This window comes from Stenella coeruleoalba (assembly GCF_951394435.1).
Source record: "Stenella coeruleoalba genome assembly, chromosome: 3".
NCBI classification, from domain to species: Eukaryota; Metazoa; Chordata; class Mammalia; order Artiodactyla; family Delphinidae; genus Stenella; species Stenella coeruleoalba.
Window position 1 is genome coordinate 153,143,448 of NC_137148.1, and position 18,823 is coordinate 153,162,270.

Genomic DNA, 18,823 nt, shown 5'->3' on the forward strand with positions numbered 1-18,823 from the left:
ATCTCAACTAATTATTTGTTGATTCAACAAACATTCCACATATCAGAAAATAACCTGTTAGTGGGTGTATATATATATATATATATATATATATATATATATATATGTATTTTTTTTTTACAGAAGAAAAGAAACCCTGAGGCTTAGAAAGTGTAAACAATGTACCAAAAGTCACTCATTTAAGAGGTAATGGAATATTATTCAGCCTTAAAAACATGAAGGAGATCCTTTCATTTGTGACAATATAGATGAAACAGGAGTGCATTATGCTGATGAAATAAGCCAGACAGGATAAATACGAATTCTATCATTTATATATGGAATCTAAAAAGAAAAAAAGCCACACTCATAGAAACAGAGTAGAAAACTGGTTGCCAGGGGCTGGGGTGTGGGTGGGGAAAAGAGGGGAAGACTGGTAAAAGGGTACAAACTTTCAGCTGCAGGATGAATAAGGTCTGAGGATCTACTGTGTAACATAGTTACTACAGTCAATAATACTGTATTGTATAACTAACATTTTCTGAGAGAATAGAACTTAAGTGTTCTCACCAAAAAAAGAAAAAAAGGAAAAAGGTGTCATGAGCTGTTAGATGTATTAATTAACGTGATGGGAAGGATCCTTTAACAACGCATATGTATATCAAATCATCATGATATACTCTTTGACTATCTTACAATTTTGTCAATTATACCTCAATAAAACAGAAAAAAAAGAGAGGTAATAAAGAAGAGACTCCAATCCAGGATTATCCAGCTCAAAAAACTACACTCTTAACCATTACAATATAGTATCCATCCATATGTTATAACTGTAAAATGCTTAACACAAAGGAAACGTTAAATAAATGGTATTTATTCTAACTCTAATGCTTACTAGATATTAGTTATGTGGTATGCTTTACTTCTAACTACAAGGGTATAAGGTGCAAATTCTTGCTACAGAACATAAAAGCCCCTGTGGTACCCTGTACGATAAACACAGTACCTGTAAATCTCTCATCTCTCAACCCAGAGTCTCCTCAAGTTGGAGGTCTTTACCCCCTTTATAATGTGGGAATAATGCCTTTCCCACATTTGCACTGGGCATGAAAATCCATACTTCCAGGTATATACTGAACCTCCACTTAGCTCCTCGTCACCTTGGAATCACCAGACCAAAGATCATTTATTCCATTAATATAAATGATGTAGGGATAGAAGTACAGAATATACAGAGAGTGTTGGAGGAATCCAAACAACAAGTCCTCCACTCTCAAAACAAATTTTAGAGTTCCAAAAGTAAAGAGCAATGTTTGGAAATAAAACTAAAAATGAAACTAACATCTACAATTAGCCAAGTATTTATTATGGGCCAGGCTACTTACCAGGCACTTGATAAACATTACAGCTCATCTTCCTGCAGTCCTTCAAAGCATATAATATTGTTTCTATTTCATAGAGAAGAAAATTGTATCTAAGCAGGTTAGTGATTAGCCCAAGACCACAGGGCTAGGCTGTAAGAAAAGAAGGCCAAGTTTCAGTGGTCAAAATGGTGATGGATGTTATAACTAGAAGATTATGGATAATCAAATAAAAATATTCAAAACGGTCCTAATGTATTATTAGGATTTCTTTAGAATAACTTGGGTGCCTTAGTGAATACAGTAGTGGTAGGCACTACAGTCTCTTTAATTTGCTAATCATACAAATCTACTTTAATATTCTTGGTGACAAGGAGCTAACTACTGATAAGACAGCTTCTTCAGTTTGGGGGCTACTCCAGGGTGAAATGCCGGAACGTCTTACTGCCTGCCTGCAATGTTACCTAGTTCTACCAGGGGGAATAAAGCAGAACAAATGGCCACTGTTCTTGACAAATGGATACAGTTTCAGTTTTTCAAAATGTCAGTGTCAGATTCATTCACTGTATCAGATAGATCTGTCAAATGGCTTTGCCCATTTACTAATGGATGGCACACTGCAGACACACGTTGGGTCAAAGGACTCAATGTCACCTCATTGATACTGTCATCAATATAATTTGTATTGGCATTTTGTCTCACCCTGACTTTAAGGACTATGTGAGGAGATCCAAGTCTCCAGACCATGGACTGATCACCTCTGCTTGACACAGTATTCTCTGCTCATTTCCAGAGGGGACCAAGGATGAGCTCTTGTACTTCTGAGTCTATTCACCCTACCTGGCAACACATACTAGCTGGGCTGATTGGATCAAGCAGGAGCCCCAGAGTTTAAATTTCCAGCTGCATTGGAGGAAACAGAGGCTATGCCCCAATCCCATAACCCCTCACTTCTTACTGCTAGCCTATCCTAGGCTGTTCTTGCTGATCGGAGTACTTCATGCTAAAAATTAATTTTGCTTACCTGATGGCAGTCACACAACCTCAAATGCCATTTTTATAAATAAGGCAACCACCAATGGAGTGTGATTTAGGGTTTTTTCTTCTGTAGACCCTGCCTACCCTATAAAATCTCCCATTACTGCATCATGGAGACTATAATCCCTTTCCGAGGGAATAGATTCTTTCCAACCATAAGATGAAATAAGAACCTACATTTCCATACTGCCCAAAAGGAAATAAATTGATTACAAAATGCAGGAGAATGACTGATTTTCCACATTTGTTGTGTTCATTAAAGGGTTTTTGAATAGACTTGACAGTATTAAAGAAGTTCAACACACACAAAATAAAAATTAATAAATGAAGAGAAAAAAATTGCATTGACAACAAACAACAAAATAAACACATTGATATATAAAAGGTTGTTATACATCGATGAAAAATGGATGCCATAAAGTCACAAACTAAAAAGTATTAACAGCCAATAAAGATATGAAAATATGTTCAACCTTGCTATTATTAATCAAAGAAATACAAATAAAATAATTCAGGTGTCATATTTTACTGAGCTAGAATGACAAAGTTTTAAAAAACTTGATAATACTGGTATTGATATTGATAATACTGGTACTGATGAGTGTGTGTAAGAAACCACATTGGATGTTAAATTCTTGGTAGAAATAAAAAGCACGGTAACCTTTCTGGAAGACAATATGTCAGTATGTACCAGAACTGACAAGCAGCCATTCAAGTTCTAGAAGTCCATTCTAAGGAAGTAAACAAATGCTCAAAGACATATGAACAAGGATGCTTGTCTCATTGTTTAGCAAAGCAAAACAGGAATAATCTAAATGTTGAACAGTAGGGACTGGTTCAATAAATAATAGAATGCTGTTCAACCATTAAAAATGCTGCTGCAGATTTTTATTAGGTGGTGAGTAGTCATACTTATATTACTAAATAAAAATGTTATAGAACTGTTTTGTAGTTTGATATAATAATTGAAGGTATTTTATACTTGCATTGTATTTATATGCACCCCGTCACAAAAAAGTTTCAAAAGATACCCTCAAAAATGTTACAGAGATGATTTATCAGAAATGGGATTTTGAGTTATTTTTCCTTTTTTCTTTAAATCCTTTCAATTTTGGAGTTTCTGCAATGAGCCTGTATTATTTTTACAATTAAAAATATTTAAATTTACAACAAAAGGATCTAAATTCCTCCAGTTTTCCATTTATTTTCCACCCTGGCTCAGGGTATTTGTGTAAAAAAAAAAAAAATCAGCTTATTTTCTCTTTTGTATCAATCTAAATTTACTTTTCATAAGTTAACTATTTTAGTCTGGCAAAAGTTTCACATAGGAAAATTGTTAAGGTCTGAATATTCTATTACCTTTAAAAGCACTGGAAACTTTGAAATTATTTCTTTCAGAATTTTCATATAATACTGAAAGGCGGGGGGGAGGTAGCAAAATGAAGGGAAATAGATAGTAGTAGTCAACTTCAATTAAGAAAAAGCAACAAGAGGCAGTTTGTACTCTTTTGATACGGCAGAAGCCCCATGTGTCAACTCATGCTAAAAAATGGATATATACACACACATATATATGTTTGTGTGTATTATATGTATATGTGACACACACACATAATTAATCCACAGCCTTAAGCTAATCACTCATTGTGGCAGAAACAACGAGCTGTTCACTACACTTTAATTAGCTCCTCCAGCCTGTAGAGGCATCACTAGGACCAAGATAGGAACAACATTCTCCATCTCCGCTTGCATCTGGGTATGGTTCTATCCCAAAGAATGTGACCAGAGGTGACCTGAAGAGTTTATGTCTGAAGGATAACGAGTTGATAATTGTAGCTTGCAGCTTCCTCTCTCCTTTCCTTTTTAGGACAAACGTAGAGCCACTTGATGAAGGTGGTGGGTCCCTGAATAACTGAGCAGAAAACTGACCCTCAGACCACCAAAGTCCATACTACACTCCTGAGTGAGTGAGAAATGAACTGTCCATGTGTTGCTCCACTGAGGTTTAAGGTTTATTATTTAGTGTTTAACTAACGCATTTTTTCTTTAAACCTCAGTTGCCTTCTCTGTAAAATAAAGTCTTTGAAAAGGATCCACTGTAAGTTTTTTCCCTTGCTTATGTTTTTACCTTAGTTTTTAACTCTCAGAAACATTGCGCGCATTCTACCTTTTAAGTTAGTAAGTCTACTTTTTTTCCCACAAAGACGGGTTCTTCAAGTTATGGAGAAGTCATAGCAGACTGTTGCTTCAGTTTAAGATACGCATTCACATATGAGATGAGAAGGGTGAGGACCCAGAGAAACGCCTTTGACAGAGGGGAGTGAGAGCATACTGAAGAATGTTTAGTAATAAAGAATTCAGATGGGAGAAACGGATGGGTTACATCTAACAGATTTGCTCAAAGGAATTCTGGAAAGGCAAATATGTGAAAATGTATAGCAAAGACATGGAATGCCTTTTGGTCCCTAAATGGATTTCATTTCAAAGACGTGCATATTGCAAATACATGTACCATAACACTTCTCTGTCCACTTCTAGAATCTTCTAAAGCCTGACAGAACATCTGCAGAGAGAGGATGTCATTCCAAGATAATCGACTGCAAGTGACTAAATTAAGATAAAAATGTCCTTAACCTTGAACTGTTTTTTAAAGAGATTTTAGAAGAAAGGAGCCCTCCAGGGGGTTGTATAACTATATAATTGTACCCTTTCTAAAAGGCTATTTACAGATACATAATGTTTCCCCTCCATTCTTTAAAGTAAAATATAGGATAAAAAAAATAGTTTGGGGATAATATTTGTTTGGGACAGCAGGCACTGCTAATCAGTACCACTCTCTCCTTATTCCTTACTATCAGAGCCCTGGTTTAGGAGACCCCATTATCCTTAAGGCTAAGGTGGCCAGTTTAAAATCCGAGCTGATGAGATCTAAGTGCAAGTCTGCTGACCATCTGTGGTAAAAAATTTGCTCTCTGAGTTAGACACTGCCTTTTTTTCTTACTTAATTTCTTTTTTTTTTTCCTTTTCTTTCTTCCTGCCCCAATTGTTGGAACACTATTGGAGATTCTGGGGTCACTTTGAAGCTATGTGGACGTGCTAGAGATGTGGAAGCTGGAAGAGCGAAGCAACCCAGTCCCCTGGTGATGCCCTTCAGCAGCTGCACTAACGCTAGAGGGACTATCTCCAAAGTTCCTGCTACCCGTGGAAAGTAAGGTAAATCACTCATTCACTTTCTGTTACCTACTAACTGATCCAGAACTCTAACCTCAGGGTTCTAGAACCCTTCTCAGTATCCCATAGTCATACTCATGTTCCGGACTCCTGATCATCAGACTTGCTTATAGCAGATGTATGGGGAGGGCAGGCTCTTCTGGAAGCCCTCATACTTCCTCCCCTACCCCCACCACACACAAATAATGATCTTTATGTCCACTCATCCTTCTATCTACACTCAGAGGCCAGGGCCCCCAGGAAGGCTTCACTGACAACCCTTTACTCCTCTCTACATGCAGAAAGAGTAGAGGTGTGGGCTCTGGAATCAGACTTCCTAGACTTGAATTCTTAACCTGTTACTTACCAGTTTACGACGTGGGCAAAGTAGTTACCTTCTCTGGACACCCTTGTAAAAGAGGAACACTAAGTAGCACCTATGTACCTTACTGAAAGGATTAAATGAGCAAACGCAGGTAAAGTTCTTATAATTTTTTCTTGGGTCAATCAATTCTAGCTGCTATTGTTACCTTTGGCTAATTTAGGGCAGAGTCCCTTTGCCCTCCTTTGGTTCTCTGGGCCCGTCTCATTCACAACACACACAACCGCATACGGCATTCACAACACACACAACCGCATACTGCAGTTTTGAAAGGTGGTTCTCAAAATGTGGTCCCTGGGCCAGCAATATCAGCCACACCTGGGAACTGGTTAGAACTCTGGCACTGGAGCCCAGCAATCTGTGTTTTAACAATACTCTCAGGCAAATCTGATGCACACTAAAGGTTGACGACAACTGAGAACATCTGTCTCAGACTCTCCTGGAGGCAGTCACCAAAAATAGAGTTACAGGACCTTACACCTGACCAGCTGGAGAAGGGGTCTAGTAATTGCCCTGGTTATCATGCTTGTCATGATTTCTCAGCACATAAATGTTTGAGAATCACTGCCATTTTGAATGTGTGTTTCACTTGTCTGTGTTTCCAGTGGACTTTACTTCCTTGCAAGGAAGGTTTGTGAAGATTTGTTGCTGTTGTTTGCATTATTAGTTTTATTATGCTAATTCTAGAATCTCTGGTGCATAGTGCAATCTCAGGCAGGAAGTAGTGGCTCATTAAAACAGATGTCCCAAAAGTCTTAGTAGAACTTCAAGATTAATTCCTTCAGGAAGAGGTAAAATTGTCATTAGATGCAGATGATATGATACTATACAGAGAAAACCCTAAAGACTCTACATGAAAACTACTACAACTGATAAACGAATTCAGCAAGGTAGCAGAACACAAGATTAACATACAGAAATTGGTTGCATTTCTTTATACCAACAATGAAATATCGGAAAGGGAATGTAAAAAAACAATGCCTTTTAAAATCACAACCCTCAAAATAAAATACTTAGGAATAAACCTCACCAAGAAGGCAAAAGACTTATACGCTGAGAACTGTAAGACGTTAATAAAGGAAAGTGAAGATGATTCAAAGAAATGGAAAGACATCTCATGTTCTTGGGTTGGAGGAATTAATATTGTTAAAATGCTCATACTACCCAAAGCAATCTACAGATTTCATGCGATCCCTATCAAATTACCCATGACATTTTTCACGCAATTAGAATAAATAATCCTAAAATTCATACAGAACCATAAAAGACCCAGAATTGCCAAAGCAATCCTGAAGAAAAAGAACAACGTTGGAAGCATAGCCACCCCAGACTCAGACAGTACTCCAAAGTCACAGTAATCAAAACAGCGTGGTATTGGCACAAAAACAGACATATGGATCAATGGAACAGAATACAGAGCCCAGAAATAAACCCACACACCTCAGTTAATCTTTGACAATTAATCTTTGACAAAGGAGGCAAGAATATATAATGGGAAAGAGACAGTCTCTTCCACAAGTGGTGTTGGTAAAGTTGGACAGCCTTATATAAACCAGTGAAGTTAGAAAACATCCTTTCACCATACACGAAAATAAACGCAAAATGTCTTAAAGACTTAAACATAAGACATGACACCATAAAACTTCTAGAAGAGAACACAGGCAAAATATTCTCTGACATAAATCATACCAATGTTTTCTTAGGTCAGTCTCCCAAGACAATAGAAATAAAAATGAAAATAAACAAAGGGGACCGAATCAAACTTACACGCTTTTGCACAGCAAAGGAAACCATAAACAAAATGAAAAGACAACCTACAGAATGGGAGAAAATATTTGCAAATGATGCGACCAGCAAGGGCTTAATTTCCAAAATATACAAACAGCTCATACAACTTGATGACAATAAAAGCAAACAACCCAATCAAAAAAATAGGCAGAAGACTTAAAGAGACATTTCTCCAAAGAAGAAATACAGATGGCCAATAGGCACATGAAAAGAGGCTCAACACTGCCAATTATTAAAGAAATGCAAATCAAAACTACCATGAGGTACCACCTCACACCAGTCAGAATGGCCATCATTAAAAAGTCTACAAATAACATATGCTGGAGAGGGTGTGGAGAAAAGGGAACCCTCCTACAACACTGTTGGTGGGAATGTAAGTTGGTGCAGCCACTGTGGAAAACAGTATGGAGGTTCCTCAGAAAACTAAAAATAGACCTACCATATGATCCAGCAATCCCACTCCTGGGCATATATCCAGACCAAACTATAATTCAAAAAGACACATTCACCCTGATCTTCACAGCAGCAACATTCACAATAGCCAAGACATGGAAACAACCTAAATGTCCATCAACAGATGAATGGATAAAGACGATGGGGTACATATATACAATGAAATACTACTCAGCCATAAAAAACGAATGAAATAATGCCATTTGCAGCAGCAACATGGATGCAACTAGAGATTATCATACTAAGCAAAGTATGTCAGAAAGACAAAGACAAATACCATGATACCACTTATATGTGGACTCTAAAATATGACACAAATGAACCTATCTATGAAACAGAAACAGAATCAGAGACATAGAGAATAGACTGGTGGCTGCCAAGGGGGAAGCAGGTGGGAGAGGGATGAACTGGGAGTTTGGGATTAGCAGATGCAAACTGGTATATATAGATTGGCTAAACAACAAGGTCCTGCTATAGCACAGGGAACTATATTCAATATCCTGTCATAAACCATAATGGAAAAGAATATGAAAAGGAATGTATACACATATGTATAACAGAGTCACTTTGCTGTACAGCAGTAATTAACACAATGCTGTAAACCAAGTATACTTCAATAAAAAATAAGTTAATTAAATTTTTAAAAAGATTAATTCCTTCAGAAGAACAAGTACTACACGTTCACAAAAAAAGCACCCTTTGAAAGTTTAAATTTTTGAATTTCTTTGCCACTTCCTTAGTTTTGATCATCTTGGACAATATATTTTCAATACTGACTTTTAAAAAGAATTGTGTTTCAGTGTTTGCTATGCTTAGAGAGACAGAAACAGATAAGTACAACTAAATACTTGTTTTTCAAAAGTCTCAAAAGTATAAGGGAAATGAAAGTAATTATATCTTCAAATGATTTTGGGGTATGTTTCTAATTTCATACTTTTGATGCGATTAAAGATTAAAACTGTATTAAGACATTTGAGACATGCCGCATTGGTATTAAATGAATTTAATTTTGTATAAAGTGGCAGAAATATTTTCTTCAGCAAACATACCTGCAGATATAAAATCACAACCATAAATCTACAAAAAAGCAAGCTATTGAATGAAATCTGATTGGTTATTTCCCTGCAGTATGGCTCTGCTAATAATTTAATTTACTACTTGCTAACAGAAGCCAAAATTTAAACATACATATATATATATGTGTGTGTATATATCTATCTCTTCAATTTTAAATCATTCATATATATGAACAAGTATACATACACATACATAACAATTGTTCATATATATATATATATATATATATATATATATATAAACAATTTAAATTAAAGAAAGTACATCTGGTGGCCTATTTTTTCCCCCCGATTTCTAAAGAACACCATATTCTATTCTAGGCAGTGGAATGTCAATCCACCTTAAGGGTTGTTCAATGAGCATATCTGAGAAACCACTGGTTTAGCCAATGATGTACTTATTGAGGGAGGCCCTAGTGCCACTGTCAAGAGCTTATCCACAGGAGAGATAAGAAGGTACTTCTTTGGTTTGTGAAAAGAAGGAGTAGTGAGGAATGGCAGGTAGCTGCAGGCTGATGACACGTGATGTCCGTATATATGTAGAACCAACACGCCCATAATTGCACCCGTTTTCCATACCCAAATCCAAAGCCTTTATATCATTAATCCCAGGCAAAAATGGTAAGATTCATGTGTGTTACTATCCCACGGCTTCAAGATGCCTCTAAACTCATATGAGTATGTCTTAGTTTTATCAGTGGAGGACAAACCAGGCTTCTATCACCAAGCCCCATTCCATAACAGGCAAACCAGTCCAAGACTTCTCTGAGTGCTGCAGGAGAGTCTATGGAAGGGGCGCTCACTCCACTGTGATGCCTAAAATGCCTTTGCACAGAGCAAACATTCAATACATGCTGAGTGAATGAATGAATGAACTGGTGTCATAAAACAGGCTTATTTCAGGGAAATTCCATTCAACAGGCTGGCATTCCTTCCTACCCATCCTAACTGTTAAGCTTGCCATCAGACAAAAATTTAATTATAAAACATTAGAGCTGAGGAAATTTTAGAAACTGTCTACTCTCCAGAGGTATACAACTTTAATTTAGTGGTAAAAATCACTAGGAGTGATTTAGGAGTCTATCAGACCTCAGTCCAAATTCCACATCTACCATATTTTGGTGAGCAAATAACTACTTCTGAGGCTCTGTTCCATGTATGCATTATGGGATATCATAATAATACATACATTAATTGTATGACTATCAGGGGATGAAATGACACAACCCATTTGCCATGGTCGGCTAAGTAATTTGCACCAAGTAAGCACTCAAGACATTAGCCACTATTAATAGCGGAGAGATGAAAACAAAACTCTGGGACTGATGCCTACCTTAGTGGCCCCAGTGGTCATAATGACTGTCTTCCATTCAGCCTGCTCTCTTCTCACTAAGACTAAGGAAGAGAAGATGAACAAATTAGGAATAACAATTTGAAAATGGTTTTATACTCCCTGAATGAATGGAATTATAATAAAATGATTCATGAGTTCTGCAGAAATATGATGAGACTTTAGATCTTTCTGTTAGTTCTCTACAAAACCAATTGATGGCCCTAAGAGGTACCTTCCCACCCAGCCCCATCCTTACCAGGATCAAACATCATTGTAAATGGAAAAGTCAACAACACATATCAACAAGCTAAGTTATAAGCCAGTGAAGTCTCAGAGCTTTGATAGAGAAAATTCAGATTTATCATTATATGTAAAAATAAGATGATATGAAGAACTCAATCTAAAAAATACTACCTGGAGATCTATAATCTCTACAATAGTGCTATAAAAAGTAAAGAGCTAGAAATCTATTTAGATGGTTTTCCTTATAAGAAATCACTTTCTGTATAACTTTTAATGTACTATTGATGAGAACAATTCAACAAAATTCAAATAAATATCTGCAGATGTCCTACAAGAAGAAAAGAACAGAGTTAGATGTGACAGGGGATAACCGGACTTCAGGATGAGTAAGACCCTATACTTGACCTCAATAAATTAACATGAAATACAGTGGATGAGTCATGTACAGAATGTCAGAATTCTAAAAGGCCAAGCTAAGTACCAAAAGGAACACGTGGGGACTCTTAAGAAGGAAATAAAATATTGGTTAGTTGATTACGAAAAGGCAGAAGGGAGTAGGTTCCCTTTGGCTGCTCTTTGAAGAGATCACTTCCTTTCCCACCTAGTCCTGAGGCTAGGGTGGCATGGGCAATAGAGGAATGTGGGGACTGAGAATCATTTCTACTCTCACCAGAGTGGCTGGAAGCAGATTTTCTTACCAGGATGTAGTAGTATGCTAATATTTAAGGGTTCTTGAGGTCAGAGAGAAGGGTTTGAATACTCCGGCTCCAACTCTTGCTGTGGGTCAAGTTTCTTACCTTTCCAACACCTCGGCGTCTTTATCGGAAAATTGGGGACGATGATGATGTCTCCCACCTGAGTGTGAGAACTACATGATATAGTGCATACGCAGGGCTAAATTTGGTGCCTGGCAAACAGAAAGTGCTCAGTACGGCAGGCGAGTGTAGTGACAATAAAGGCAAAGATGACGGGGGTAGTGCCGGTGTTCCTTCTGCCCCCAGAACAGGCTCTGACTGGGAGACAGTTAAAGCACCTTTGGGTTCATGGGGGTTTATATATAAGCAACGGTTGATCAATGTGAGCTCGTTGTCCAAATGATTATGTGCAATCTAAGAAAAAAATGGGCCTCGGATCTGCTCAGCTACTTAATAATATTAGCAGCGGTAGTAGTCAAAGAAGCTAAATTTTATTACGTGTTTATATGCCAAACAACGTGCTGAACGTTTTAAAAGGATTTACTCACTTATTACAACGAGGCTATATGCTAGGTCCTGATAATGTTATTCGTCTCTTTCAGATGTTGACTGAGCCTCAGACGGGTTACAAAAGCACCTAAGATCCCGTTGTCAGTACATGACGGAAATGAGTTCAAATCCAGCCTGTCTGACTTGTTCTTAATCACTAAGGTATGAAATTAAGCATGTTGCCCTTTGCCTGATTCTCCTTCTGAGGCCTGAATATTTCACTTAGCTGAGTGCCGAAGAGAGAAAATTCTCTCTCCTTGACCCAACTTGGCATCAATATCCAACTCCCCTTCTCAAAACGGGTTGCTTCAACGAGCAGCAATGAATGCCGCGTCGTGGACCAGTCACCTTGATGACTAAGAGTCAGACACTAGGGAAAGAAAATGCTCTGTGACAAACCTACCCTTGTACAGAAACAAGACAGAAATGGGGGGACAGGGCAGAAGATAATGGAATAAGGCATAGGAAAAATAGCACCTGGCATCGTGACAGTAATAGTAATAATAGTATTAGTAGTAGTAATAGTAATAATAATAGACCTTACTATGCTCTAGGCATTGTATTAAGTGCTTGGTGTAAGTGACTTCATTTTAACATTGAAAACAAGTCTATGAGGATGAAATATTATTAACATCATTTTATAGGCAGGAGTATTGAGGTTCAGGTAATCAGGTAAATTGCCCAAGCTCATATGGTTAGCAAGTGGAAAGCAGAGATTTGAACCAGCACCTACACTCCTAACCATTATGCTATAACCATTATGCTGAAGACACAAGAATTCCAATGGTCTTTCCCCATAACCCACTCCTGCACTCCAGACTTAAATAGTCCAAGATCAAGAGAGAGCAAGCTTGGAGTTGCCACTCTTCAGTGAGTGTCAATCATTTCAAAACAGTGTATTTGCTAACAAGATGCAGTTCCTGTGATAATCTTCTCAACCAGCTATCAAGAAACAGGAAGCAAAGATTCAAGTAACAGGATGTTCCTACTTACGAGGAAGGTGGGACAGCATAGTTGACACTGGGCTTAACTGTTCTGGAAAACGTGGTCCCAGTAGGCATACACGCTGGTACATTTTCCCCACCTACCAAATACAAAAGAAGTATTTCATTCCATGTTGCTCTTCAAAGTTCCACCTCATTCGTGCCTGTCATTCATCCTCTGGCCTCTTCCTGTCTCCATTTCGGTACAGAAAGGTGCTGAGTCTCTGCTCTCGGATACAAAAAGGGTGTGTTAGGAGAGGGAGCCATGGTACCTCGATGTCTTTTTCTTTCATCTTAATTCTATTATGCCAACTCCACTGAACTTAATTAGAGTGAATACAGAATTACACAATTACCCTCTGTTCTATTCTTCAGATGTTATATTTTGATAAAATTTACGACATACTGCTCTCCCCTTGAACACCAGATGAACACTAGAAATGGATGTGTGTTGACATAAAATCTGTTATAATTACAATTAAAGTATAGCTTACATAATGTTAGTGTTAACATAAAATTATAGATGTGTAGAGACAACGTGGTCATGCATTTTTTAGTGTAAGTACATGCTTAGACCAATATCTGTTAGCGGAATGAAGATGGAAGAGAATTTTGGTTAAGCCACAAAGGCTGTTTAAGGACTTGCAGATAGCTAAGGGGAACTCAAAGACCAGTAAGATAATATTTCCCCTGCCATGTTTGCAATTGCAAAGTGAAGGGAAGATGTGAAAGTAAGTACCCCTATGGAAATTACAAGACAAGTACATTTTTTTCCTTGAGTACCTGGGTAAATGCTTAAATTCTAATGTATATCAGTGATGCAAATTTTCAACTGAGTTTGATAAATCATAAAATAATAATTATACATATATGTATATAAAACTGCATGGAACTAGGCAGTTCAGAATTACTTCTAATTAAAGAGGTACCCTATGACAACTAACTTAAACCTTACAAAATATGGTTCCAAGTACCCTATCAGAGTGAAAAGCAGGAGACTGAAAGGTTTATTGTAAATGTTTGTAGTCATGGTGTCTTAACTAAAACTACTGTGTCACAAATACTATTAAAATAATTGTGACATTTTATTCACTTTTACTGCAAACAACAAAAGAAACTATAGGTATTTTTTCATTTCAGGTAATTATTTTAGCTAACAGTTATTAAATGTTTTGAGAAGACAGAGTGCTAATTGCATTACTTCATTTTATCTTTAAAATAGCGCTTCCATGTAATTATTCTTAATATCTCCATGGTATTAAAGTGTATCTCTAGTTTAGACCTTTCTTCAGAACTGCAGACTTGTGTATCCAACTGTGTACTCAGCACCTCTACTTGGATATCACAAAAACATCTCAAATCTTATACCTCCAAAACTGGTCTTTAATCCCCCAAACATGCTCTACCCCAAACTTTTTCCATCTTAGGTGACAGTAACCACACCTTTCCAGTTCCCCAGGCCCTAAATCTCGAATTCACCCTTGACCCCCTCTTCCTTTCCATTCTTGCATTCAATCTACCACGAAATGCTGTCACAACCTTCCCAATGTACCACTTCTGAGAATTACCAGCCACTAGCAGCCTGGTGCAGGCCACCAACATAGACCTCGAGGATCCTGTAGTCGCCTCCTGAGATTCTCCCTGACTCCACTCTCTCCCCACATCCTCAAGACCACAGATAGAGCTATGCTTTTCAAACAAGAGACAGTTCATGCCACACCTCGGCTAAAATCCTGTCCCTGGCTGCCTACGTTTAGAGTAAAAGACACAATGCATGTGATGGCCTCCCAGGACTTACCCAATCCATCCCGTCACATATCCGACCTCCAGCCCTCCTGCTGTCTCTTCCTCCCCACTGACTAAGTCAGCCAGGGTGGCCTCCTTGATATTCCTCCAAGCTGCCCGGCGTATTTCTGCCTTAGAGTTTTGGGACTGGTTATTCTTGCTCCCAGGGAGTGGTCTCCCCATCATACATTCTGACAACTCCCTCACTTCAAGTCTTTGCTCAAATGTCAACTTATAAAATCCACCCTGACTACCCTATTTAAAATCAGAACCTACCTGTACACGCCTCCAGCACTCCCAACGCAAGCCTCTTCAGTGAGCTTCACATCCTTTTCCTTATCCCGTAGCGCCCATCAACCTGTGACAAAGCATAGAATTTATTTATAACATCCGTTTCCACACGAGAGTGTAAGGAGGGAGAAAGCATGCAAGAAGGAGCACGCAGGCAAAGGCTCTTGTCTAATTTATTCATTGATACGTCCAAGCATAGAGAACAGGAAGATGCTTGATAAATAGTCCTGGAAAAGATACAGATGAGGAAACTAGTAGTAAAGCTCAGAAAGTTTAAGTAACTTCCTCAAGGTTTTAGAGCTAGAAGAGGGTCACAGTAGAATTCACACTTGGGGATGTCTAACTTCAAATCTCTTAGCCTCTCTGCTACCTTTTTTTTTTTTTTTTTTCTTCGCGGTACGCGGGCCTCTCACTGTTGCAGCCTCTCCCGTTGCGGAGCACAGGCTCCGGAGGCGCAGGCTCAGCAGCCATGGCTCACGGGCCCAGCCGCTCTGCGGCATGTGGGATCTTCCCGGACCGGGGCACGAACCCGTGTCCCCTGCATCGGCAGGCGGACTCTCAACCACTGCGCCACCAGGGAAGCCCCTCTCTGCTATCTTAAGTCCATGCAATTCAGGATTTGTTTTAATCAGTGCCATGGAAATTCTCACTCCACTGAATAGGATCACTAAAGTGTTCTCTGTCTAGATCTATATATATATTTTCCATTTAAACAAAGGAAACAGAAGAGGGGAATTCATCATGGGTTACTGCGGTAATTTTACAGCAATTTTAGCAATAATGACATTTAAGTAATAGTGATATTTAGTGATAGCATAATAATAATAAAATAATAGCTCTTAAATGTATTGAAGACGAATCGCATGCTAAACTCGGTGCTAAAATATTTCCATGTACATTTTGTGCAAAATCCTTATGAATATTCTATCAGATGAGCTTGATGTGTAACTCCACCAGGCATACTTCTCTTATTCCGCTTTCAAAGATAAGGAAATTGATGAGAAGTGTGGTAACCGTTTGATCAAGATGAGACTGGTAATAAGTTGTGAGTATGAATTTAAATTCAGGTCTAACTCCAGAATTTGATTCTCAATCCATACATGAAAATTCTGATAATTCCTTTGATAAGAGTATGTTTTCTCCTGGAAAACATCCCCCATTATGTCTGCCTGTGCTCATACCTTCAGAACACAGTCAAGTTTAAAACATGATAAAAATGTTTAAATAGTGCGCTTTAATAAATGGAAATATCTTCATCTCAACAATAACACAAAAAGCCAGGCTGAGCCCTTTGAAGTGGCTCTCTTCCATCCAGAACAAGAGAAGGAATCAACAGCTGCAGAGTAAAGAAAGCATGAAACCCAGAGATGGAGGATTCTGTAAATGACCAATTACAAGACTATTAAGCCGCACTTTCATAGCAAGAGGCAAAATATTCCATTAAACTGAAAATTCTTCTACCCCTCACTCCAAGGCCCACACAAACATTAATGTTGCATTTATTAGGATGTATTTCCTGTGCTCTATCAACTTGACTTTCAACAACTGTATTAATACAGTCCTTTCGCTTTGCACATATATCTGAATGATGGATTCCATTACTGGAGTTTTGTAGAAAGAGTGGAGGGAATGAAGTAAAGTTTGGGAAGAGCCATCATAATCCATAATGATGGGCACTGAATCAGGACAAGAAGAAACCTCTCTTCTCACTTATTTGAATGAAAATTCTACTATATATTTATTGCCTCTGTACAGGGCCATGTGTTGAATAATGGAAAACAAGCATCTTTCATTTGGAGGTAGGATTTGTGTGCTCAAGTTTCGATGGGCCTGCAGAATTAATCTTGTTTTAGAAATGAAATAAAATGTAATTTCTTACTGTAAGTAGATGTGGTTAAGCAACTGGCAACTCTGATGTCTTTAAATCACTGCAGTTTCGGGGTAGGCAAATCTATAATTATTTCAAGCCCTTCTTTATTGGTGCAACAATTGAGCAGTGTACATAGTGGTCAACAACCTGGGCATTGTCAGACGACTCTAAGTTTGAATCTAGACTTTGCCACTCACCAGCTATGTGACTTTCAGCTATGAGAATCACTTTCTTCAGCTTTACAGTGTGGATTATTATATGCCCTTTGCAGAACTACTGTAAGAACTAAATGTATATGGGCACAGTGGCTCATAGTAAGGGCTCAAATTAGTATTGTGGTCACTACTAGTAGTATTGAAAAGAAATTAGAACTTCTATTCTCATAAAGTGGGATATGTGTCCCTTTATCATTGTAATTTCATATCATTTTACTTTTGACTTTATAATTTAATAGCTTGATCCAAGAAACATTTAGCAGTAAATATAATTGAAAAAAGGTTACTTGTCAAACATGAAATACTGTAGTATCAAGTGTGCTGGCACAATACTCTTCTCAGATAATTAACCTGTAAAAATATGTTATTGTCTTCTTTTTAATTAAGCACATCGAACATATATATTTACTGTGCCAATTGGCGAAAGGTCCATTAATTCATCAGTCTAACTATATGTTGCATAAATGTCTTCTAAACATAATCGTATATGTATTTTATTTGTTGGGAAAATGTGTTTGAGATTGTTCTTTTCTGCCTATTTAAAGTAAAAGAGGGTGAGAAGTAGAGTTAGGCTTAATGTACTTTGTACTCTATTATGCCATGAAAATGCTTCTGTGCCCTGGAGACAACAACAAACGATTTGCTTTAATGACAAGAATCAAGTATGTTCTAAAGCTTCCAGGTAGGAGGCATATAGGTTGCAGTTTATATCAGAAGTCTTTGCTCTCTCTCTCAACTGCGTCTAGATGGGAAAGATGTGGTCACAAATGCTTCAAGGTGATACAGTAAATGTTGCAAAGAGGGGGGTAGGAGGCAGAGTTTTGAATATCTCAAACCTGAGCTAGAAGGATTTTATTTAAAGAAAATAGCGGATATGATTTTTCACTTATGGAATGCCAGTCAGCAAACCTGACATTAATGTAGGAAATTAGCTCTTTTAGCTATGATGCTTTCAAATGCACATGGCTGAAAACAAATTCAAAATAGTCAAAGGAAATTTAAAAACAAAAACCAAACAACAACAACCACCTCAACAAACAAGTACTAGAAATTCAGGGATGCAGCCATATTCAGATACAGTTGGATCTGGACGTTCCAGAGTATCAGCAGGGTTCCAGCTCTCTCTCCATCCCTCAGCGCTGCTTACCTCTGCAAGACTTTATTTTACAGAAAGTCTCTCCTTGTGCTGGATGGTCACTGGGAGTCCCAGAGTCATATCTCCCCAGCTTAGAAATTCCAGAGAGAAAAGACAATTCTTCCATTTTGCTCTGAGAGAAAAGTCCTGGAGAGCAGTCTGATAGACTTAGCCGAGGTCAGACGCCTACCCATGAGCCAATCACCTGCTTTACTGGAGTTCAGTCCCTGGGCGACTCATCCCCGGGGCCCCTGAGGAGGCAGGATGGCATTATCTGGCAGTTCTCCAAGAAAAGCCTGCTGTTTTTTTGTAAGATGAAAGGGGAGAGGACATGGAAAATGAAACCTGTATCTGCTTCTGTAAAATCCACAGAATCTTACTCCCTGTCCTGTGTCGATGACCATGCAGTAAGCTGACCCAGGAGGTCATTTTTCCCA

General features: G+C 38.1%; 1 protein-coding gene across 30 annotated transcripts in view; it reads right to left on the minus strand.

Moving 5' to 3' along the window:
• LOC307183366 (metabotropic glutamate receptor 7-like) overlaps nucleotides 1-18,823 on the minus strand; it is a 198,368-nt gene that overhangs the window by 163,827 nt on the left and 15,718 nt on the right. For 14 of the 30 annotated variants that reach the window (XM_079915767.1, XM_079915770.1, XM_079915753.1 and 11 more), the window contains exons 2-4: nucleotides 15,152-15,233; nucleotides 13,101-13,191; nucleotides 10,621-10,682 (exon numbers count right to left, since the gene is read on the minus strand). The gene's annotated coding sequence lies outside the window, so the exon portion shown is untranslated. Of the gene's footprint in view, nucleotides 1-321; nucleotides 10,683-13,100; nucleotides 13,315-15,151; nucleotides 15,234-18,823 lie in introns of those variants that run through there. The other 16 variants (XM_079915759.1, XM_079915758.1, XM_079915742.1 and 13 more) reach the window with 8 other exon arrangements.